This window comes from Staurois parvus, unplaced genomic scaffold (genome assembly GCF_062004578.1).
Source record: "Staurois parvus isolate SC_StPar_1 unplaced genomic scaffold, SC_StPar_1.0 ptg000268l, whole genome shotgun sequence".
Lineage (NCBI taxonomy): Eukaryota > Metazoa > Chordata > Amphibia > Anura > Ranidae > Staurois > Staurois parvus.
Genome location: NW_028318064.1, coordinates 425,371 through 451,638, shown reverse-complemented (window position 1 = coordinate 451,638; position 26,268 = coordinate 425,371). Strand labels below are relative to the sequence as shown.

The 26,268-nt window shown below is 40.9% G+C and overlaps 1 long non-coding RNA gene across 1 annotated transcript; it reads left to right on the top strand.

Moving 5' to 3' along the window:
- The first annotated feature begins 20,649 nt into the window (after positions 1-20,649).
- LOC149459213 (uncharacterized) lies at positions 20,650-26,008 on the top strand. Its single transcript, XR_016313313.1, has 2 exons — positions 20,650-20,765; positions 25,558-26,008. It is a non-coding gene; the product is annotated as an uncharacterized LOC149459213 (long non-coding RNA).
- The last annotated feature ends 260 nt before the right edge of the window (positions 26,009-26,268 follow it).

The window sequence follows — 26,268 nt, the reverse complement described above, 5'->3', positions numbered from 1 at the left end:
AGAAACCATGCAAAGCATGACTGTTAGATATGTAGCAAGTAGCAAAGGGCAGTCTCTCTCTCTCTATATATATATATACTGTATATATTTCTATCATGACAACATTTTTTAGAGGTGCAATTTAGTCATTCATAAACATTTAGCATTTAAGCACAATAAAGGGAAAATTTACGTGCTGAATACATAGATAAAAATGTCTATATAAAAGTCTAGAATACATTTTAAGCAGCCTTAATACATTTTATGTGCTTAGTTTCCAATACTTTGGGAATAGTCCATGTTGTCACTGAGTGAGCTGCCCCCATGTTTACCTGTCATTTGGCATGTGTCCCTGGATGGGACACATCATGTTCGGAGGGCAGTGGGACTTTTGAATTTTTTTGGTGAATGAGTAGGGGTACTAGGTACCTAATTATTCATATGGGGGGTGGCAAGATCTGGGGTCCTCCTATTAAAGGGGGCTTCCAGATTCTGATAAACACCCCACCTGCAGACCCCCACAATCATCTCCCAGGGTTGTGGGGAAGAGGCCCTGGTCCACATCAACTTGGAGAAAAGGTGCTTTGGGAGAAGCTCCCCTCCCCCAAAGCCCCCCATGTTGCATGTGACATGGTATTTTTTGGGGGCGCTCGCTTGTCCCCCCATTTCCTGGCCAGCCAAGCTGCATGTTTGGATAAGGGTCTGGTATGGATTGACAAGTAAACATGGGGACAAGGTCACCCAGTGACATCACCAGGCGACCCCGCCCCTATATCTACCTGTCATTGGGCAAGTGTCTCTCCAAAGAACATTCCATTCCACTTGACTGGTAGACATGGGCGTGGAGACATGCTCAGATAAGGGTCTAATATGGATTTTGGGTGGACCCCACATTATTAAAAAAAAAAATTTGCATGCGGTTCCCCTTAAAATCCACACAAGACCTAAAACACAAGCCTTTACAAATTCTTTAAAGTCCAGCCATGTCCTTTTCCCTAGTAAACTTGGGACTAGCCATACTATTTAAAATTTGTCTGCTTCTTTGGCATTTCTCCAGGCAATCATTTATGATTGGCATCAAGACCTATGACCAGAGAGATATCTTGCTCAAGTTAAGAATAGTGACAGGTGAATCTGCCTAGTTTTGTTTTCCCTAGGGCTCTGAAAATCTTGTTTAGAATTTAGTAAACCAGAGGCAAATCCTATTTCAGTCTATGAAGGGGGGAGGTGAATCTTGTTAAATATTGGCCACTTTTAGTGCTAATAAGCAAACTACTGTCAAAATGGCATGGAAAGCTAGCCACTGCCATGTACGAACCAACAAAAAAAATACTGCAGGGAGTGGTTCTTTCATGCAGCTTCAAGAACAATATTGAAAATACACAAAACCTTTAAACAACACGCTTGAAGATGTAAACATGTACACTATATTGCCAAACGTATTGGGACACCCCTCCAAATCATTGGATTCAGGTTTTACAATCACCTTCATGGCCACAGGTGTATAAAATCAAGCACCTAGGCATGCAGACCGCTTCTACAAACATTTGTGGTAGAATGGGTCGCTCTCAGGAGCTCAGTAAATTCAAGCGTGGTACCATGATAGGTTGCCAGCTGTGCAATAAGTCCATCCATGAAATTTCCTTGCTACTAAATATTCCACAGTCAACTGTTAGTGGTATTATAACAAAGTAGAAGCAACTGGGAACAACAGCAACTCAGCCATGAAGTGGTAGGCCACGTAAAATGACAGAGCGGGGTCAGCACATGCTGAAGCGCACAGTGTGCAGAAGTCACCAACTGTCTGCAGAGTCAATAGCTAAAGACCTCCAAACTTCATGGGCTTCAGATTAGCACAACAGAGTGTACAGAGTTTCATGAAATGGGTTTCCATGGCAGAGCAGCTGCCTCCAAGCCTTACATCAATGCAAAGTGTTGGATTTAGTGGTGTAAAGCACACCACCACTGGACTCTAGAGCAGTGGAGACGTGTTCACTGGAGTGACAAATCACGCTTCTCTGTCTGGCAATCCGATGGACGTGTTTGGGTTTGCCAGTTGCCAGGAGAGCGGTACTTGCCTGAATGCATTGTTCTAAGTGTAAAGTTTGGTGGAGGGGGATTCTGCTGTGGGGCTGATTTATAGAGGTTGGGTTAGGCCCTTTAGTTCCAGTGAAAGGAGCTCTTAAGGCATCAGCATACCAAGACAATTTGGAAAATTCCATGCTCCCAACTTTGTGGGAACAGTTTGGGGATGGCCCCTTCCTGTTCCAACATGAATGCGCACCAGTCATGTTGTAACAGGACTGCGCATCAGTGCACAAAGCAAGGTCCATAAAGACATGGAAGAGCGAGTATGGGGTGGAGGAACTTTATTGGCCTGCACAGAGTCATGACCGCAACCCAATAGAACACCTTTGGGATGAATTAGAGTGTAGACTACGTGCCAGGCCTTCTCATCCGACATCAGTGCCTGACCTTACAAATGCACTTCTGGAAGAATGGTCAAACATTCCCATAGACACACTTCTAAACCTTGTGGACAGCCTTCCCAGAAAAGTTGAAGCTGTTATAGCTGCGAGGGGTGGGCCAACTCCATATTGAAACCTACGGACTAAGACTGGGATACCATTAAAGTTCAGGTGCTTGTAAAGGTAGGCGTCCCAATACTTTTGGCAATATGTGTATGTGGCATTAGGGAACACTGCTATTTTTACAAACAATCTCAGCAGCAGTGTACACTGGCAGTGCATATTTGACCGTGAAAGTATTATTATTTTTTTTTTTATACAATTAGCTTGGCATACATGCAACATCAGCACCTCAATCTAATTAACAACTTGCCCTCCAGAGGATTTACCCCACTTCCTGACCAGACCATTTTTTGCATTATGGCGCTGCGTTACTTTAACTGACAATTGCGCAGTCATGCAATGGTGCACAAAAATGAAATTTATGTCCTTTTTATCCTATGAATAGAGCTTTCTTTTGGTGGTATTTGATCGGCTGTGCGTTTTTATTTTTTGCGCTATAAAAAAAAGACCAACAATTTTGAGAAAAAAAACAATATTTTTGACTTTTTGCTATTAAACTGTCAAGGTCCTACCTTTCTTCAGAGCTTGTGCATCTCCATGAGCTGGCATCCATCTTGGTTTTCTGCAAAGCATGGTGGGAACCTTTATGCCTTCAGGCTTTTGCGGCTCCTCCTCAGAAGGGTGTGGTTGAGCACATTTAAACCTGCTGTCTGCAAGTGTGCTCTGCACTTGTGTCCTTTATGTTCCCCTGTTGCAAGCTCTTGTGTTGTTTCCTTTGCTCTCCTGGTAACCGACTCGGCTTGGACAAGACTACTCTCTGCGTTAACCCTTTATCTGACCTCCCGTTGCTGAACCCGGCCCGTGACCTGAGTATTCTTTGCCTACCGTCTAGTACTGTCTGCTCCGTTGTTATTGACCCGGCTTGTCTGACTACTCTACTCGTGTTCCCATCTAGCTCCCACCAGCTGTACGCCATTGGCGGCAGTCGTTATCGCAGCTGGGGTCACTCGGGGGCCGCGACCTGGTCTCAGGCTGCGTCAAGTCCATCCCCACCATCAGGGGCTCTGGTGAAGGGTAGCCTGGGGCTTAGACTCCGCGCCCTGAGGGACTCTGGTCTGTGGGTAGTGGCTGTCGTCAGTCGCAGCATGACCATACCATAGGCCTGCCTGCCCATTCCAGCGTTCCTGCCCTGACATAAACACGTCCAGTAAAAAAATTTAAAAAAACCAAATTTCAAATTTCATCATAAATTTAGACCAAAATGTATTCCGCTCCATGTCTTTGCTAAAAATAATCCCAATACCTGTAAATTCATTGGTTTACATGAATATTATAGCGTTTACAAATGGTGGTGTAGATTCTGGGATTTTTTATTTTTACTAGTAATGGCAGCGATCAACGACTTATAGCGAGACTACCCGGAAATGCAAAATCCCGTATATATATGGGATTTTGCGCACCTGTGCCGCCCTGTAGCAGTATTACTGCTATAGGGAGGACAGGAAGTGGTTAACATCATTATAAAAGGGTATCATTTGAAATGACACATGCTTTTTCATTAAATGCCAATAGGACTGCTTAGACTGGCAGATATAAATTTGCCAGTAGTTTGTGGCTATCCTTATTCTTGCTAAAGAAAAACTGCCCTGCTGCTGGCCATTTTCTGTCAAATTGTGATTAGGAATTAGGAGACCGCATATGAAACAGTAGTTTAGAATTGGCCAGCAGCAGGACATTTTTAATGAGGGAGATTTGGCTGAAGAAAACTAGAGAATAGAGTCCTGGCAGGTGTTTTACCACAATAATTATAAGACTGCAGATGACACAGCAATGTAAAATTGGCCAGCAGCAGACCATTTTTTAAACATTCTATTTATTAGAGATTTTGAAAATGTGACAAAGTGTGACACAGTACGTAAGTATGTTAATTATAAATCATTGCCAGGAGAAATGCCAAAGCAGAAGACCAATTTTAAATAGAATGGCTAGACCCAAATTTACTAGAGAGAAGGACACCTGCTGGATAGTGGTTATAAAGGCTTGTGTTTTTATTTCTAAAATAATAAACATGTTATACTTACATGCTCTGTGCAATGGTATTGCACAGAGCGGTCCCAAGCCGCCCTCTTCATTGGTCCTCCTCTGGTGCTCTAGGTTTATCCCCTGCTCCATTCCACTCCCTATGGGGGTGCACCTGCGGGCTCGCTCCTGAACTTGGCTGCGTGCGTCCATAGACACACACACACTCCCTCACAGGATTTGATTGACATCAGCAGTAGCCAATGGAGAGAGGAGACCAACACCTCTGCAGACGGGCACAGCGATCGAGAGCAGGTTGAGGTAAGTATAAGGGGAATGAGGGGCGATACAACAATCGGGACAGGGAATACACAATGTAAACAATGTTGTGCCTTTAGATCCTCTTTTAACCACTTGCCCTCTAGAGGATTTACCCCCCTTAATGACCAGGCCTCTTTTAGCTACTTGGTGCTGCACTAATTCAACTGATAATTGCGCAGTCATGCAATGCTGTACCCAAACGAAATTTACGTCATTTTTTTGTGCACTTTCTATTTTTTACGCTATAAACAAAAAAAAGACTGAAAATTTAAAAAAAAACTTTCGACTATAAAAAATATATAGTAAACTCAAAGTTAGTTATAAATTTAAACCAAATTTAGACCAAAATGTATTCTGCTACATGTTTTTGGTAAAAAAAATTCTAATAAGTGTATATTGATTGCTTTGTGTGAAAGTTATAGCGTCTACAAACTATGGTATAGATACTGCAATTTATGCCATTTTTTGCTATACAGCGCTGCACTAGTTTAACTGACAATTGCGCGGTCATGCAACATGGTACATAAATGAAATGTATGTCCTTTTTTTCACACAAACATAGCTTTCTTTTGGTGGTATTTGATCACCTGTGTGCTTTCTATTTTTGAAGCTATAAACAAAAAAAGTTTTGAGAAACAATATTTTCTCAATTCTGTCAAAAAAACTAAAATTTTGTCATAAATTTAGGCCAAAATGTATTCTGCTACATGTGTTTGGTTAAAAAAACCCAAAAAGTGTATATTTATTGCTTTGTGTGAAAGTTATAGCGTCTACAAACTATGGTATAGATAATGGAATTTACACAGCTTTTACTTTCTGACTGCCCATCACATTTCTTGAGGTGCTAAAATACCAGGATAGTACAAACACCCCCAAATGACCCCTTTTCGGAAAGTAGACACCCTAAGCTAATTGCTAAGAGGCATATTGAGTCCATGGAAGATTTATTTTTTTTCCACAAGTTTCTGAAAAATTACAAAAACCTTTTTTTTTTACACAAAGTTGTGTTTTAAATGATATATTTCTCGCACATGGGTATATGTGGAATCACACCCTAAAATACATTTGGCTACTTCTACTGAGTTTGGGGATACCACATGTGTGAGACTTTTTGGGAGCCTAGCCACATACAGGCGCCCAAAAATCCAATGACCACTTTGAAAGCCTGAAGGTGCGTAACTTCCTCATTTCACTTCCTCACTACCTATCACTGTTTTGAAGGCCCTGAAATGGCAGGATAGCACCCCCCCCATGACCCCTTTTTGAAAAGTAGACACCCCAAGGAATTTAAAAAGAGGCATGGTGAGTATTTTGCAGATCTCATTTTTTCTTACAAGGTTTTGAAACATAAAAAAAGAAAAGAAAAAATACGTTTTTGTTTTTTTTCTTCATTTTCCAAAAGCTTGTGGCAACAAACGAGACCTGCAAAATACTCACCATTCTTCTTATCAAATTTCTTGGGGTGTCTACTTGCCCCAAAAAAATATAAATTCGGAAACCGTAATGAGTTTCCATGCAAGGTTTGAATTTGGGTTGGCGGCGATACATTGTTGTGCATATAAAATGCTTTGATCCACAATCAATGCATACAGATCTTCTGTGAAAAACAGCTCCAAAAAATCTAGGGGAGTAGTTAAATTTGCTATTTCCACCTGAATTCTGGGTTGGGCAGTGAATGGGGGAAGTACGGGTGCTGCAGAATTTGTGACTGACTTACTGACACTGCACTTGCTGGGGGAGAAGAGGGGGGTAAGCACAGGGGCTAAATGCAGGTGCTGGCAGGTGCCGGGGCTGATCCCGCTATTGATCCGTTCAGACACTATAGCAATGGAGATTTATTGTGTATGAGCATGTTCCTGGCAATCAATGGGTTAAGTGTGATTACTGGTGTACTGACGGGCAATCTGACGTTATCTGGCAGGGGCGTGAAAACCACGGGAGCGCGAATCACGTGTGTGTATATATATATATATATATATATATATATATATATATATATATACACAGTATATGTGTGATTTTGTGCACCTGTGCCGCCCTGTAGCAGTAGTTATGCTATAGGGCGGTCAGGAAGCGGTTACATAAGTGGTTTGTGTTACACGCTACTTTACTTTAACTGACAATTGCGCGGTCATGCAACGCTGCACCAAAATGAAATTTACATCCTTTTTTCCCCACAAATAGAGCTTTCTTTTGGTGGTATTTGATCGCCTGTGCGTTTTTTATTTTTTGCGCTATAAAAAAAAGTCCAACAATTTTGAGAGAAAAAAATATTTTTGCTATAAAACATGTCCAGTAAAAAAATTTAAAAATCAAATTTTGTCATAAATGTTGGCCAAAATGTATTCTGCGACATGTCTTTGCTAAAAAAAAATCCCAATACGTGTAAATTAATTGGTTTACGTGAAAGTTATAGCGTTTACAAATGGTGGTATAGATACTGGATTTATTTTTTTTATACTAATAATAGTGGCGATCAGCAACTTATGGCGGCAATCAGTGACTTATGGTGGTAATCAGCAACTAATGGCAGGACTGTCGGACATTTTGACACTGGGGGGAAACTGACTTGGGGTCACTGACATCCCCAGTGACACCAATACAGTGATCAGTGCAAAAGAAAACCACTGACACTGTACTAATGGCACTGGGGAGGAAGGGGTTAACTTTTGGAGACAATCAAAGGGTTAACTGTGTGAGGGGAGTGTTTTACTAGGGGGCGGGGGTGTACCTCTCTGTTACACACTGTTCCGGAAGGCTGTGTCCAGCGATCCCAGAACAGTGTGCTGAAAGCTAACAGGGAAGAAAGCTCCATTGAAAACAATGGAGCCTTCCTCCCCGTTTGTGTTTGCTGTCAATCGCTGGGCTCCGGCGGGTAATCACCGGCCAGGACCCGGTGATTGACACCCGCAGCCGCGATCAGTGCTGCGGGTAGGGCGGTCGTGCGCCTCGCGCGCACCCCCGACTGCAGGATCACATTTATATACATGATCCTGCGCACAGGGGCCGCCTTATAGCAGTTTATGTACTGCGGGTGGTCCCCTAGTGGTTAATACAAGATCTCAAATTGCTCAGTTGCAGTACAGTTGTAGTCAGGGATAGTCAGGGATAACAGGCCAAAATGTGCTAATGATAAAGAATACAGGCAGGTGTTTTATTACAGGAAATAAAAGACTGTAGATGATATTGTAGTGTAAACTTGGCCAGCAGCAGAACATTTTAATATTCAAGGTTAGGCCCAGATTTACTGAAAGTAAGCCCACTAAATCCTCACACTAAAAAACATAAACAAAACAAACTGCTACTAATAAACCAAGTGTGTCCACCAGGGGCAAAATATATATGTTAATCACAGCAGCGCGAGTTCTGATAAAAATATTGCATAAGTGCAAACAGTGCATAAATATTATGCCAAATAGTACCGAAACAAATAAAATGAAAAAATATCACATAAGTGTAAACAGTGTATGGGTATTATATCAATAAACAACACTATATGAGAAAGAAAGAACAAAGTCCACTTCACCAAAAGTCCAAGATGTGAAAAAATGTGAAAAAGAAAATAACAGTTCAGAAACGTGTTCCACCTATTCAGCTGAAATGAAATCCACCACCACATGCATTCCTTTGGGCAGCCTGAACTCACCAGAACAGATGGACCTATGTTAAATAACAACAGTTCAAAAAGCGCTTTCAAAAAGGGGGACTCTGCCTTTTATCTTCAATCTTCAAACTCATACAATCTCACGGCTTCAACTATCACCTCTATGCTGACGACACCCAAATCTACCTCTCCACCCCTCACCTCACCCCCACTATCTCCGCCCGCATCACTCACCTCCTAAATGACATCTCAGACTGGATGTCGCTACATTTCCTCAAGATTAACCTCTCCAAAACCGAGCTTCTCGTCTTTCCCCCTGCCCACACCCCCCCCCCCCATCCTATCCATCATCACCAACAACTCCACTATCACTTCCGCCCCGCAAGCCAAAGTCCTTGGCGTCATTCTTGACGCGAACCTCTCCCTCCAACCGCATGTCAAATCACTCACAAACACATGCAGGCTCCATCTTCGCAACATTGCCAAGATCCGCTCCTTCCTCACCCCAGACACCACCAAACTTCTAGTACACTCCCTCATCATCTCACGCCTTGACTACTGCAACTCCCTCCTCACTGGCCTACCCAAGTGCAGGCTCTCCCCGCTCCAGACCATCCTGAACTCAGCTGCCAGACTCATCCACCTTACCACCCGCTCCACCTCTGCCACCCCCCTCTGCCTCTCCCTCCACTGGCTCCCGATTGCCCAACGCATCAAATTTAAACTCCTTACCCTGACCTACAAAGCCGTTCACAACACTGCCCCTGACTACCTCACCAATCTGATCACCAGGTACCACCCTACCCGTACCCTTCGCTCCTCACAGGACCTCCTTCTATCCTGCTCCCTGGTCTCCTCCTCCCATGCACGATTGCAGGACTTCTCCAGGTCCTCCCCCATCCTCTGGAACTCACTGCCCCAATCCATCAGACTGTCGCCTTCTCTATTCACATTCAGGCGCTCCCTCAAAACCCATCTCTTCAGGGAAGCCTACCCCACCCTCACCTAACGGCCATCCTCCCTCATTCCTCCTACCACTTCATCCCCCCCAGCCACTTCCTACTGTACCTTTACCCCCTCCCTCCTAGATTGTAAGCTCGTAAGAGTAGGGCCCTCTTACCCCTCGTACGCTGTCTGTCTTTGTTGTACTGTGCCATGTATTGTCCCCCCCTATTGTACAGCGCTGAGCAAACCCTTTGACGCTATATAAACTCGTAGTAATAATAATAATAATAATCCTCCATACTTTCACAGTTAGTATGGCTGAAAAAAGACAAAAGTCCACCCAGTTCAACCATTAAAAAAAAAAGTTATAATCCTATACCCACAGTTGATCCAGAGGAAGGCAAAAAAACCCAGTAAAGCATGATCCAATTTGCTCTTGCAGGGAAAAAAATTCCTTTCTGATCTGCCGAGAGGTAATTGGATATTCCCTGGATCAACTTTACCTATAAATGTTTGTCTCCAGTTATATTCTGTGTATCTAAGAAAGAATCCAGGCCTTTTTTAAAGCAATCCACTGAGCTGGCCAGAACCAACTCTTAAGGGAATCTATTCCACATTTTCACAGCTCTCACTGTGAAGAAACCTTTCTGTGTTTGGAGATTAAATTTCTTTTCCTCCAGATTCAAGTGTGCATGGCTCATATGAAGAAACTCGGATATACTTGAGTCATAAAAAAAGGGGGGAAAGAGAGGGAGACTCATTGTGTAAAGAGTTAAAAACCCTGTTTATTTAATAAAATAAAACACTGCACTCAAAAGTTTGGCACATACTGTATACATAGCATAGTCACTCTTGGTGGATCACCACCGCTCCACCAGCTGTAAAGAGAGCTGGCGTGCTTTCCACCCTGGTTAAGACAGAATCCCGTGGACTGGAAATGACGTCAGTACCAGCCGCTTTAGCTGCTATGTAGGGGTCGATTTCCTTACACCCCTGTCACATTGGGTGCGACTTGGCATGTGATTTGCATGCCATGCGACTTGAAAATCATATGCCAAGTCACACCCTATTGTCCACTATTAGAGCGGTCATATCGGTGCGGTTCCAACTTGGTCGGAGCCGCACCGATTTGTAAAGTAGTGCATGCACTACTTTTGTTACTATTTGCATAGACATCTGTGTCAGATGTCTTGCAAATCGCAATCAATCGGCAGGTCACTCGATTTTGAAATCGCGCGACTTCTCTGTAAGTCGCACAATTTCAAAATAGGCTTTGATGTGACCGGGGGCTTAAGGCAAATACACTGTGCAGTGCAAGTGCAATTGCTCTAGATCAGAGGGGAAGCTCTGAACTGAGGGGAAGCTCTGCTGATTCCTACATCGAATGATGTGCAATCAAAAATGCTGGGTTTTTTTTCTTTATTTTCCTTGCATGTGTTTGGGTATTCTTTGTAAAGTGAAGTTTTACCTCATTTACTAAGCTATGAAGCATATGCACTTGCAGTGCACACTAAATTTGTCTTTAGAAAATGAATCCCAGAGTGTTGTTTTTTGATATAATACCCATACACTGTTAACACTTATGTGATATGTTTCAATTTTGTTTGTTTCAGTGCTTATTAGTATAATATTTATGCACTGTTTGCACTTATGCAATATTTTTATTAAATCTAGTGCTGCTGTGATTAACATATACAGTATTTAGGCCCAAATTATTTAGGCAAAGAGCACAGGCTGGTATTTTTATTAAAAGAAATAGGATTTTGCAAAAGATACAGAAGTGTAAAACTGGTCAGCAGCAGGACACTTTTATTCTTAGATAATAAGCCTAATGGTATATGCATAACTTCTATTTTATCTATAGGGATATGGGGTGCAATGAATGTGAACAATATCATGTGAGGTGGTTTGGGTACACACTGGGGTTGATTTACTAAAACCAGTGCAAAATCTGGTGCAGCTCTGCATAGAAACTAATCAGCTTCCAGGTTTTTTGTCAAAGCTTAATTAAACAGCTAGAAGCTGACTGGCTACCATGCACAGCTGCACCAGATTTTGCACTCTCCAGTTTTAGTAAATCAACCCCACTGTTCTAGCACTTATTTTTTTTCAAATGATGCAGCGGCTTGATGTAAATGAAAGGCAGCTCCAAGAACAGCAGATAGTCCGTAACAGGTGAATGATCCCCTTTAAGCACCCAAATTTAACAAAAGTCTCTATCATCATAAAATAAACATTAAACAAGAAAAACAAACTTTTTAGTGAAAACTTGCAGCACAAAATAAATAAAAGAATCAGTTTAACCTAAAATAAAGGCTGTATCAACACAAAATAGGAACCAACATAGAGTTGTGCTCAAAAGTTTCATATCCTGGCAGAAATAATAAAATTTTGCCATTGATATCGAAAATATGACTGATCATACCAAAAAATGTCTTTTATTTAAGGATAGTGATAATACGAAACCATTTATTATCACATAGTTGTTTGGCTCCCTTTTAAATCATAATGATAACAGAAATCACTCAAATAGTCCTGAGACACAGAGGTTAAAATGAAAATTAAAGGTTCATTTTTAAATTGCAATTAGTGTCTGTGTATAAATAGTTAATAAGTTTGTTAGCTCTTACGATGCATTGAGCAGGCTAGATACCGAGTCATGGGGAGCAGAAAAGAACTGTCAAGACCTGCGTAACAAGGCAATACAACTTTATAAAGATGGAAAACAATATAAAAAGTAATCCAAAGTCTTGAATGTGCCAGTCAGTACTGTTCAATCACTTATTAAGAAGTGGAAAATGTGTGGATCTCTTGATACCAAGCCAAGGTTAGGTAGACCAAGAAAGATTGCAGCCACAACTGCCAGAAGAGCTTTTCGGGATACAAAGAAAAACCCACAGGTAACCTCAAGACAATACTTGAGGAAAAATTAGCTGCATGGTCAAGTTGCCAGAAAGAAACCTTTACTGTGCCAATACCACAAAAAAGCCCAGCCACAATATGCCCGACAAGACCTTGACACGCCTCACAACTTCTAGCACACTGAATTCTGCTGTGACGAGATCAAAATAGAGATTTATGGTAACAACCATAAGCACTATGTTTGGAGAGAAGTCAACAAGAATACCATCCCCACTGTGAAGCATGGTGGTGGCTCACTAATGTTCTAAAGGCATAGGAAGTCTGCATGAAAGATGTGCATGGGACGCTCTTGGACTTTCCAGCACGACAGTGACTCTAGGCACAAAGCCAAGTTAACCCTCCAGTGCTTACAGCAGAAAAAAGGTGTTTCTGAAGTGGCCATCACAGTCTTCTGACTTTAATATCATCAAGGGAGATATCAAACATGTGGTTCATTACAACCAAAGACTTTGCATGACCTGGAGGCATTTTGCCTAGACGAATGGGCAGGTATACCACCTGTAAGAATTCAGGGCCTCATAGACAACTTTTACAAAAGACTATATGCTGTTATTGATGCTAAAGGGGATAAAACACAGTATTAAGAGCTGAGGGTATGCAGACTTTTGAATAGGGGTAATTTCATTTGTTTACTTCAGGGGTGTCCAAACTTTTTTCAAAGAGGGCCAGATTGGATGAAGTGAACATGGTGGAGGGCCAAACATTTTTCTGAACATTCTTTGAACCATTACAATTAAATGCAAATAAATTATTTTATGCCAAGTTAATTGCAAACGACATACTTTTCATTTCATAACATTAAGATCAACTGACAGCTGAGTTTTCACAATGTATTGAAAATAAATTTAAAAAAAACTTACCTGCACTAATGTGAAGGGTGAAAAAGGTAACTGGAGCTGAAGTCTCTGCTCGGCAGCCGGGAGGGGAAGAGAAACACACTTCACACTGGAAGCCCGGCCCTGACGTCACCGCCCTCTGTCGCTCCCACAGAAGGGAGGGCCGTGCGACAGCCGCATTTACACAGACCAGGGAGAACGCGCCGCAGTCAGGCATGCGCACTGCCCTCTGCTCTCAAGCAGAAGACTGTCTGCCATAGAAGGGAGGGCCGTGGGAGGGCCACATTACACAGAGCAGGGAGGGCTGTTGGAGGGCCGTATTAAACCGACCCCCGGGCCGTAAATGGGCCGCGGGCCGGACATTGGACATGCCTGGTTTACTTGTTGCCATGTTTTGCTTTATGTTTGTGTCATTTTGTTATGACCTACCATTGAATATGAATCCCATTAGAAATAAAAGAAATGTATTTTGCCAACTCACTCATGTTTTCTTTAAAAATGGTACATACTATTACCAATTCTCCAAGGGTATGCAAACTTTTGAGCACAACTGTATCCCAAAATAAATGAAAACCTAAAATACCACCCCTGAAACAAAAATTTACGTAAACTGAATTCTTACAAAATAAAAAACGTTTGCTATCACTGGGGCAGCTGACTGCTGACCTCAAGTTAGCCACAAAATAAAATGAAAGACCACAATATTAAGAAAACAAGGCACCAAATAGGTTGATTGCCCACAGAACAAGTAATCAGGGTTAAAATACAGTTTCCTAACTGACCATAAACTCTTTTTGTGTGATTTGTCAAATTTCCCTATACTTTCTCTACAACAATTCACTGACACCATATGGCTGCTCTGTGTCTCATTTTTATAGTGAGAGGGCTGACTTATCCAAAAGCTCCCTTATTGGCTCCTCCAAGCTTGATGGCTTTTGTTCAAAGGCCATGCCGTGCATTATGGTAAAAAAAAATTCTACAAGGTGAATATGCACATACATTTGCTGGGGCCATGAATCTCAAACCCTTAGCATTTGCCCCAAACCCATGGTAGTGGCGAACTTCTAATCTCATCCTTAAAATCTAGCTGCACTAGCATGAATTGTTGACTGCTTCATGTATATTGTTGACTGGAGCTAGTCTATGAAGGGTTTGTTCTATAGCTCAAATCTAGGCAGATACAAAAAAAAAAACAAATAATGCAGCTCTGTTATTAATACATCATTATTATTTTTTTATGCAAGTTGACTTGGTATTACCCTCTTGCAGTTGTTTTGTACAGCAGGGCTGCAGTGTGATGGAAACAACAGTGCAGAGAGCCAATCAATTCATGTGCTGACATGAAGCATGCTGATAGGAAGAGAAAGCACGGTGACAGAGAGATGATCATAGCACTGTGCTGCTTCGTCTTTCACTGACTAACCACAAGCTCGGGCAGGTCCAGATTAACCCGGGCACAGAAGTAATGGGTTGAATGATGCTGGCCATTATAAAAGAAAACAAAAGGAGCACTGGCCTAGTGCATTTATCACAGGGGGCTTATTGATAAAGAAAACAAAGATTAGAAAATATACTCACAACCCACGGTGAGAATGAAGCTTAATAAATTACAAGGACAATGGTGAGAAGGATCCACGAGGGAGATTCTGTCAAATGGACATCTTCCAGGGATCTGGACTCGCTTAAACGTTTTGGGGCAAGCCCTCTTCCTCTAGCCAAAAGCCTAGCAAGTTGCCCCATACCTGTGCACAGGAGAATTTTGTTTCTTATATATACTGATGTTGGCCATCAGGCTGAGGACATCTAGCAGCAGAAAAATTTATTGCAGGGGGGAAGGGGGAAATATCTGGAGTGAAGACGAATATTGCAGTAAAAACTGTTTTGTTTTGTTTTTTAATCTTTTAATGGGCTATTCTGTTTTATCTTGTTATTTTGGGTTGTAATTCTGTTAGAATTTGCATAATAGGTGCTTTTTTTTTACAAAGTCATTACAGATATAGCTGTTAATTATGCATTCCAGTGGTTTCAGTCATTTTCAAATATATGCAAAGTGCCTGAAATGATAGCCGTGTTATTAGGGTGTGTGTTTTCTCTATGTATAAATGCTTAAGGCTGCAAAAACAAGACTGTCTTTCATGCTGCCATGTTGTGATTTTTCTCTATACAACACAGCAGAGTACACATTGTTTCCTCCTTTGTTAGTAATGGGAAGCATGCAACATAAAAGCGAATACAGGGTCAGAAGTGTAATATCCATGTTCAGTCTACCCATTAAACTCAAAAGCCATTTGGACTAAGACACCATTGTTGATCGGGTCTATAGCTGCCTCTCCTGCTGCTCCCCTTAGGATTTATTATGAAAAAGCCTGTCTGAATATGCATCATGGGAACACACTACTTATGGAGCAACATTTATTCTGATTAAAGTTACCCTTATAAATCTAATGTTCAAAGGATTTACAGAAGTGGACTTACTGTAGATGGAATAGCCACTACGGTAGTCAACAGTCACAAAGGTGATCACTCTTTTCTGTCAATTTATTTTGTTTGATGGTTTTCAGACAGTTATCTATTTAGCTGTATATCCAGAAATGATCTATTTTAAAAGTATGAGGCTGAACTACTCTGAATAGTGTTCTAAAATTGAAGATAGCAGTGGTTGATTTGTTTGAAAGATCTTATCAATATGTACAAATGTCCACATATAGACCAAGTAAAATGTTCAGATAGTGTTGACATAACATGCAGTGCTTGCTATAATATGTTATCACCTTTCATTACCCACTTCCCAGTGTAATTTACAATCTATTTTCTTTACAACAGCCACACAATCACCTACACAATCACCTATGTATAGGTAATTTGGCACAAGCCAACCAACTAATTACTTTGTACATAGTTAGTCCATTCGATCTAGTTGCTGCTAAGAATATGTTATGCTAGTAGAAGTTCTACTGTAGCTGAAGGTATACTCTAATGCTTTTAAGGGTGCATATTTGTAGAAGTATTTGAATACAAATTTTCCACAAGGCATGAAATTTTGTCTTGTATAAAATGCATTAGGCTATAATAAATTAGGTATTGTATATCAATTGTGACATGTTTACAGGTTAGAGAAATGGCATATTATGTGAGTTTTGGGCTTCCTGTTTTGTGTTTTTTCCTCTTTTTACAACCCTGAGAAGTTCAGGCTGGGTCAAGGTAAAATAAAGGAACTGAGGTCAAGTTGGTTCCTTTCCCCATTTACTATCCTGACATCTCAGCTAAAAGAAGCATAATTAAAGTCTGGTCTACTAAATGCCATAAAAGCTTTTCTTTAAAATATGAGCACATCTAGCCTTGACGCTGGTGCCTGAAGCAGGTGCAAATGAATCTGGGTTATCTTTCATTGTAAAATACACATCTGTTTATCTTTTAGGTCCTCTGTATTACATTTCCTTGATTTTTATCTCTTAGGAGTTCCTTCAGGGAAGAAAAAAAGTGATTGCAGTAGTAGGTGGCCAGAGATGTATACATCTGCTTTCCTCTTCATTTGATTGACATGTGCTTTAGTGAGACCAGTGCATCGGATACGCTTCTGTGAGCTTCCAAGCATCTGAACAAGTGCTCCCCATTTAGCATGTGACAGGGAGAGTGCCGCAGGTGATGATCCGCAACAATTCAGGTAACATGGACTCTACTTTTAGAAACACTTGGTCTAATTAGCTGCCACTTGACTTATCAACAGACCATTGTTGTCTCACAGTAACATTAGAATGCTGCTGCAATGTACTAGGCTGGCTGCTAGAGGAACAAATAAAAGATTATATCTCTACAGATGATGAACTAAATACAAATTATGTATTTTATTTAAGACATTAGTTTATAATGTTACAATATAAAAATCCTTATAGATGTTAAAACTCACCTATCATGAGCATCTAAAGTTTATGAGTTGCAAGATCATTTGGCAATCAAGCCATCTGTACAAGTTTGTTAGACTAGACTCCGAATTTGGAGTAGATCTACTGTAAATCTAATCGAATGACATTTAAGTTGCTAAAACAATTGCCTATTTTTTCATTTCATTCTGTTTGAAGCCACTTCCTGTCTACATGCAAACACTTCAGTGATGATTAGACATAGGTTCTCAAGGCGTTTTCCTGATAGTAACACTGGTGGAGCATTGGCACAGCATTGACATAGTCTTCTCTGGAAGCACAAGGAAGCAATTGTGAGACAGGGACCAAGCTTTGTCACCATATCATAGGTAGTGCCTAAATAAGAAACCTCATGGCAAGCTAAACAGGTTTTTATTTTAATGAAAGTTGCTGATTTAAAAATATTGAAAATAACTAGAAAGTACATCAGTGTGTTATGATTTTAGTGACTGGGTGTACATATACTTTATACCTCTTCTTTTTAAAGCGGAGCTCCACCCAAAAGGGGAAGTTCCGCTTTAAAGACTGCTGCCCCACTTCCCATTAAGGATTGATACCTTTGGGGGCAGGGGAGGAGTGGGTACCCAAATTTGACAGGTACCCGCTTCCACTTCCGGTCCGATCGCCTAGCGGAAGGTGTCCTCCCTCCTTCCTCCCTGTAGTCTTTTGGGACACGTGACAGGTCCCAGACGACTACAGGACCATTCATGAAGTGCAGCGCTACTCGCACATGCACAGTGAGTACCCGGCTGTGAAGCCGAAAGCTATCACAGCGACATGCCCACACTAAAGATGTTGGCCTCCTGGAATACAGGATGGCCGGTGAAACGGGCTGCGGAGGACACAAGGCAGGACCAAGGGACAGGTAAGTGGCTGTTTTTTAAAAGTCAGCAGCTACAGTTTTTGTAGCTGCTGACTTTTATTTTTTTGACTGGGTGAGTGGAACTTCGCTTTAAGATGCAGGTTTTCCTCCTATGTTATTTCTCTGCAGTATATACATCATTCATATTTCTCTCTCATAGGCCATTTTGTCTTTTTTCATTGAGATGGGCACACCTAATGGCTGCTAAAGTTGTTAATAGTGGGCATACAGTCATATTGCATCTTTATAATAGCAAGGTCTAACAGTATGGAATATTACAAAGTATATTACAAAAGTAGGATAAAGTTTTGCAAAGAACACTGGGCACCAATTTTTTTCAAGGGTTTTGCTTCCTGAAAAACTTTTAGTGATTATGATAGACCCTTTCAAGCTGAATACAAATATAATTTATTATTTTAATCATGAATGTATGACATGGGAATCTTGAGAAACATGAAAATTTACTTTTAATTCTATAATGTTTTTATTTGTATAATGGTTTCGACATGCTGCATCAGTGCAAAAACAATTGCCTATTTTAATTGCTAAAAGTGTTTCACTGCTGATTTTCATTTGTACTCATTGCCTGGAGCATCTTACTGCACTGTCCAACAATAGGCAGCAAGCATTGGTGGATTCCAACTGCCCTTATACTGTTTTTCCATTGTGGCAATGTCCTGGGGAAACCTTGCACCATGTTTGTCACTGACTGCAGTTATATTTTTTTAATCTAAAGAAAGTCCAAAGAAAAAATTCAAAATTTGAATGCAGAAAATTAATCTTCAGTGATATGTTGCACTGCGTGGTCTTGTATGCTGTAATAAATTTGTCAACTGGCTGAATGTACTGTAGTCTGGTGCTCTGTAGTTGACAAAAAATTCTTAACCGCATGCTTGAATGCTTTCCAGGTGATTTCCTCTGGCCCCACTAACAGATCTTCAAATCACTTGTCACTGATGACATATCTGATCTGTGGACCAACAAAAAATGCCTTCCCTAATCTTGCATCAATTATTCTTGGAAACATCTATCTCAAATAATGAAAACCTTCATCTTCCTTGTTCATCACTTTCACTAAATTTTTCATCAGTCCAGGTTTTATGTGAATTAGAGGCAAAAATATCCTTGTTGAGTCAACAAGTACTGTAGTTCATATGCCATGTTTTTCTATCCTGGAACCAAATTTATTTGGCGTGGCCTGACAACAGTGTTTTAGTATTTCTGAACTGCATTCCAAGCAACAGAGTCACTACTTTTAAATCTCTACATATATTCCAGTTGTACTCGGTGCACTGGATGTGCTTCAACAACAGTTCCATGTTTTAGTATGTTCATGTGTGCAGCATAGCCAACATATTACAAAAACAAAATATTTATATAAAACAACACATAATACGTTAAATTACAGGTTATATTTGTGATTTGCAACGAAAAATCTATAAGATACAACAAAAAGTGTTCAAAAAGCAAAATCTTTGTTACCTGAATCTTACAATAAAGAGAATTTAGATAAAGGATGTGATTATATTTGTATGCAAAGATTTTTGGTCTGCTGCAATATAAGATCCCAGGACTAAATTGTCATTCCATAAATGGAGCAGAGTGAAACAGTGTGCTCGAATATGATAACATAGCGAATATGTAATATTCGCAGAAAAGGAACAAGAAAATACAAGATTATGTGTGATGGCGAGAAGTCCCAAATACATTTGACATCTTGTCCAGTGATCAATTAGATTAGCTCAGATCTCAGGTTGCGTGGTAAAGTACACAAATGTAAAATATCTCAAATTTAATGAAAAGGTGAGTAACTACTGTATATAAATTTCTGAATGTTAAAAATAGTGTTTTTACATGCCCATCTACAGTTAATAGCTTTTAAAAAATATAACTCTACGTAAAATTAAAAGCTGCATCAGCACATGACTCCAGCTTTTACATAGTATTTACAGTTTGTTTTTGTCAACAAAATATGTACCCTTATAAATTTACGTGTTGACATCCCCTGAATCTGACATTAGATCTTGCACTTAAAGCCCAAGGAGTTCAAATTTGAAAGACAAATAATACTCAAGGACTGGCAAATCAATCAAAGTGCCTTTTTGCCACTTGTTGACCCACCTGTGTTCAAACAGAGATAATTTTAATTTGGTCTACAATGTTCTCAAGGACCATTGATATCTATCTGTATCTTTTGGCTGGAACTACCACTGCATGATGTGTAGTTTAAACTAACACAAGTTTTGAGCCCAATTTCTTATCAGACACAGGATAATTTCTTTAATAGCGGGTTGTCAAACAATTACAATGAGTGTAATGCATAGTCCTCCTACTTCAGAATTAGATCTTGATAAAAATACAGAGATTGGTTAATGAGATAACTGGCCTTTTGTGTGGACAATGGGGTCAAAACTGAAAAGACAAGTGCATCAACAAAGCATCCACTGTTATGCCCCGGAAGGAACAAACATGTGAGAGGTGAATGTTCTTTACAACCTTAAATCTTGTATTGGTTGGAAAACAAGTGCTGAATTCGCCTCTATCTGTTGGGTTAAAGAACATTAATTTTTTCATTTCAGCTGCTAGTGGGGGCAAGCATTGTAGGTATTCTTGTATTTTCTTCAAGTTTTTGAAAATATCTTAGGCATTGGGGCGATTGCAGTAGTTGATTTGCTTGTTTTTCTTTTTGATTGTAGATTGACAGAATAAAAATAGAAGGCTTGAAAGTCGTCTGTGTATGATTTCTAGGAAAAGTAGCTGAATAGAAGTTCAGTTTGGGTGTTCTGTCCACCAAGGAAACTGGCAATGGAAACATTTCTACCACAGGTAAAAAAAACACATATAAAGTGTTCTTTTTACATTTCTTTAGGATTAGCATCAAGGGACACCAGCAAGTATTTAAATCACAAGAATGCAAACACACGCTTACATTGATAGATCCCTTCACTGTGAAAAGACTGTACATGTATTATAATGCTTCTAAATATAAAATAATAAATATTTAGACAGTTATTTTATACACAACTTATCCATACACCAAAGTCTAATTCCTTGATAAAATACACTATATTGCCAAAAGTATTGGGACACCCCTCCGAATCATTGGATTCAGGTGTTCCAATCACCTTCATGACCACAAGTGTATAAAATCAAGCAACTAGGCATGCAGACTGCTTCTACAAACATTTGTGAAAGAATGGGTCACTCTCAGGAGCTCAGTGAATTAAAGTGTGGTATCGTGATAGGTTGCCACCTGTGCAATAAGTCCATCCATGAAATGTCCTTGCTACTAAATATTCCATGGTTAACTGTTAGTGGTATTATAACAAAGTGGAAGCAACTGGGAACAACAACAAAGGACTGATAAGCCATGTAAAATGACAGAGTGGAGTCAGCGCATGCTCAAGTGCACAGTGAGCAGAAGTCGCCAACTGTCTGCAGAGTCAATAGCTAAAGACCTCCAAACTTTGTGTGGCCTTCAGATTTGCACAACAGAGCATAGAGAGCTTCATGGAATGGGTTTCCATGGCCGAGCAGCTGCATCCAAGCCTTACATCACCAAATGCAATACAAAGCGTCAGATGCAGTGGTGTAAAGCACCACTGGACTCTAGAGCAGTAGATACGTGTTCTCTGGAGTGACGAATCATGCTTTTCTGTGTAGCAATCCGATGGACATGTCTGGGTTTGGCAGTTGCCAGGAGAACAGTACTTGCCTGACTGCAGTGTGCCAAGTGTAAGATTAGCTGGTGGGGAGATTATGGTGTGGAGTTGTTTTTCAGTGGCTGAACTTAGTTCCAGTGAAGGGAACTCTTAAGGTGTCAGCATACCAAAATGTTTTGGAGAATTTCATGCTCCCAACTTTGTGGGAACAGTTTGGGGATGGCCCCTTCTTGTTCCAACATGACTGCACACCAGCGCACAAAGCAAGGTCCATAAAGACATAGATGAGTGAGTCTGGGGTGGAGGAACTTGACTGAACTGCACAAAGTCCTGACCTCAAACCAATGGGTTGAATAACAGCAGAGACTGGGATCCAGGCCTTCTTGTCCAACATCAATGCCTGACCTCATAAATGTGCTTCTGGAAGAATGGTCAAACATTCCCATAGACACACTCCTAACCATTGTGGACAGCCTTCCCTGAACAGTTGAAGCTGTTGATGCTGCAAAGGGTGAGCCAACTCAATATTGAACCCTGCAGACTAAGACTGGGATGCCATTAAAGTTCATGTGCATGTAAAGGCAGGCATCCCAATACTTTTGGCAATATAGCGTATCTATGCATTGCTAGATTGGCTGTACAGAAAAAATAGGAGGGACTTATTCTGCTTTCCTCTTCAAACTATGTGATTCTTGAGAGTTCAACAACACATTTTTTGTGCTCAGTAGTTTTTGCCCATTTTGGCACCTGCATATGTTTTTGCATATATATTTCTGTGTGAATATTCCTGAACATCTCTGAAAAAGTGTTACAAGTGATGATAATTATCAAATACCCATTATATTTTCAGATTTTCTGCAAATCTTATTTCTGCTGGTTACTTATTAATGCTGCCATAGTGTCGAGAGTTGTGGATTTGTGAAAGTGTAAGGCATTATCCAAATTCAATTTAAGCTCTTTTCATATAGAGTACATTACACTTTATTTCTTCCTTCCTTCCTTCCTTTTTCTTCTGGATAAGCCTGTTTCAAGCCAGAGAACCAAATAATCTAACCTACAAACAAATGTTTAAGTTGGAGTTGGTATATTGCTGAATGGATCTCAAGAAGTGTGCTCATCACTGCTTAGAATTATATTCTTCAAACTGATTACATCAACAGTGAATTAGATTAGGACTTCTTGAAGACTACACTACAATTTACAGTGCTTGCTCATATATTGTCACTGTCAAATTGTGAGGGATCGCCGAGCGGCACCACTATCACTCCACTGGTCAGGCGTGCCCAGAGCGCGGAGTCTAAGCCCCAGGGTACTTGTTCACCAGAGCCCCTGATGGTGGGGATGGACTTGGAGTACCCCGGGACCAGGTCGCCACTACTGAGCACACCTGTCAGTGGTAGGGGTGTTCGCGAGGGGCTCCAACCAGGGAGAGCCAGATGTGAGGAGGTCGGGTGACCCCGATGGGATAGATGGATGGCTGAGCAAGTGCGAAGTCAGACGGGCCGAGTTGGTAACGTAGAGGACGGTATGGTACAAGGGAGCGGACAAAGAATCATCGGGTCACACGCCAGGTCAGCAACAGCAGGTCAGATCTAATGAGGGGCATTCAGAAGAGAGGTCAGGCAAAGCAGGGGTCTGGGCAGGAGAAATCAGCAGGTCAAGAGCAATCCGGGTCAAATAACTTACTAGGCACAGGTTCAGATTCGCAGGATACAGGTAGGACCAGAAGGCACTGAATGACAGCTCAGGGACATTTAAATATCCCGCCCTGCACTGCCATTGGGGCCCAGCGGGCGGCCGCGGCTTCTACTGCGCATGCGCGAACTCGAACGCCGCGGCCGGCCCGGACCTAGTGCCCGTGTGCCTGCACAGGGCGGTGCACTGCGCCTGCGCTGGGACCATCGCGGCGGGGATCGAGGGGATCCCTGACACAAATCTAACACATCAGTAGCATTGCTCCTCACAATCGCACTGTCAGGAATGAACTCGCCAATAGTGGTGGGACTCACCTGCCTTGTGGTTTGCAGTACCAGGACTGGCCAGCGGGTGCTCTCAGCAACCAGAGGCTCACTTCTGCAGTCAGCCAAAACACCTGAGGCTGATTGCAGGAGGTGCATATAAGGAATGGCCAGACTTGCAATCAGTGCCTTGGTGTATGTTTTCCCAAGAAACCCTGTACCTGCATCCTGTGTGCTTCCTGTCTGATCCTGCTTGATCCCTGACTCTGATTGAACTCCGCCTGTCCTGACCTCTGCTATTCCTGACCACTCTCCAGTCTGCTCCTTTGGTACCTTGTCTGCCTGATTGTTCCTGACCCGGCCCGTTCGACTACGCTTAGTATTGTTCTTTTGTTATCTGTTGGGGGTTTTGGTTTGTTTTGTTTTCACTGTGTTTATGTTTAGTCTTGCACTGCATTTATGTATTGTTTAGTCTTAAATAAATTATATTGTTTATACTATATCTGAAGCCTGCGTTTCCCTGTGTCAGTCCACACACCTCTGGTCATACACGGGGCCATGACACGCACTGTCTTCTTTTACTTCATTTTTAATTTCAATAAAGTCTTTGACAGTCACATTTACTATTGTTAATTGACATTGCTAGCTGTAAAATGATTTGTAGCCATCTCTGCCTGAGGCAAATTAACCACATGCTTACCGCGCTATAGCTGAATGATGACTACAGCACGGTTGTCCAGTTCTGGGAGGGCATCATATGACATACTCCCAGAACTCGCCCTTCCACGCACCCCCCAGTGGTGCGCACCTGGTAAAAGGGCAATCACAGTGGCCTTTTACCACATGATCAGCTGTGTCCAATGACACAGCAGATCATGGAGTAAATACAGTTGCTGGTTATTAGTAGCACTTGCCTTAATACCCAGTGGCAATTAAATACCACCAAAAGAAAGATTTATTTGTGTAAAAAAGCTGAAAGCTGAAAAATGGCCTGGGCACGAAGGGGATAAAAGTGCCCAGTAGGCAAGTGGTTAATAGAGTCACCATAACATCTTCAGTAACTAAAACCATCAACCTATGCAATGCCTGCTTGCCTACAGACATTAGTGGACACATTTTCCTTCTTCAAGACACTTTCACTTTACCCATTTAGGGCAAAGTGACATAATCTTTTGCTACCCCACTCCCTATATATACTCACCTCTACTTCCTCTGCTGGAATCAATGGAAATTATGATTTGCTTCCTTGCTTAGTGGAGTGTGTGATATAATGCAGTAGCGGAGTTGAGTAGCCAATCATTAGAAATACACACTGTCACATGACAGAAGGGGTGACTTTATCAACTGTGTGTAAGCTCCAAGACACAATGCTTACACAGAGTAATTTTTGGCAAATGAAGAAAGGAGAAACAGTGGGTGAGCACTGAAAAAGTGTAAAAGTGGGTTTGGAGAGTGAGCTCTAAAATAATCTGTTGCCTTGTCCTCAATGGGCAAAGTGACCCAATTTCTCTAATCATCAGCCTCTTGCCAATAATAATCAATGCTGCACCTCAAAATAGCTGAATTGAAACAACTTATTTTACTATACAACATTTGTATCCTAACAGGTGTGTGTTCAGGTAAAAAAAAAGAATGTTGGATGTGAATGGGAACTCAGTTATGGTACTTTTTTGTTTTTAATAAAGAAACATAAGTAAAAGCTAGGAGCATATTTATAAAGCAGTGAATTTGACATTCACTGCAGGTGAATCATTCATGTGCAGTGGTTTAAAGGACAGAGTGATTCAACACTGATGAATTGGTAAAAAATCACGTTCACTGCTTTAAATATGACCCTAGAGCTAGTAGACAAAATGTACTAACTGAATAATTATAAAGTGTAAAAAAGGCATGAATTGGTTAATATCTGGCTAAACTACTTCTCTGCCCTTTTAGACTTTTCCAATTCCCACAATTTAATTTTGATAAGTTTTTCTAAGTTTTTAATTTGTTTTTCAGAGCTGCTGTTTGCCTTTACTATACAAAGTTGGCCACACATTGTCCATTTTCGATTCATGTGCTACCATTTTAAACAGTATTGAGGACAATCTGGCCTGGATTGGACACAAAAAATTCAAGTTCGGAGCTGAGCAACTATATCATCCAGCATATTAAAGAAATTCTGGGTTATTCTGTACAATTATGTCCTTCTTTTGTAATAAACTGGATCATCACAAAACAGCTCCCAGGTTGTAAGGGAATGCTGAATTACTTTTGTTCTACTGCCTATTTATGACCAGCCCAAATATTTCAGATACCTTAATTTTATTTTCTTTAAAACCAGTGGAAGGTATGAAGAACCCTGGCTATGGATTACAAAACTCTATGAAATACTTTGCAAAGTTCATACTGTGAATAGGGTTTGCATTTCAAAGAGCACCAGGCAATAAACACGTTGCTGTTAAAAATATGCTGAGCAAATATTTTTATTCTCAATAACATTTAAAATTAAGCATTTTGATAGAATTGTCGTTATTTGTGTTTTAAAATCTAGTACAAGTTCTCAAGGCATGTGCCTTACTTTATTCCTAAAGTAAAATAATTTTCCCAGTAGTAGTATATGTTCAAAAACTGTAATACAGCACAAAGAATCAGCTGACACATGCAAAACTGTCCACAAACTGTTTTACAAAATGTCCAATCTCTTCTGCAAACAAAATTCCTTGTTAT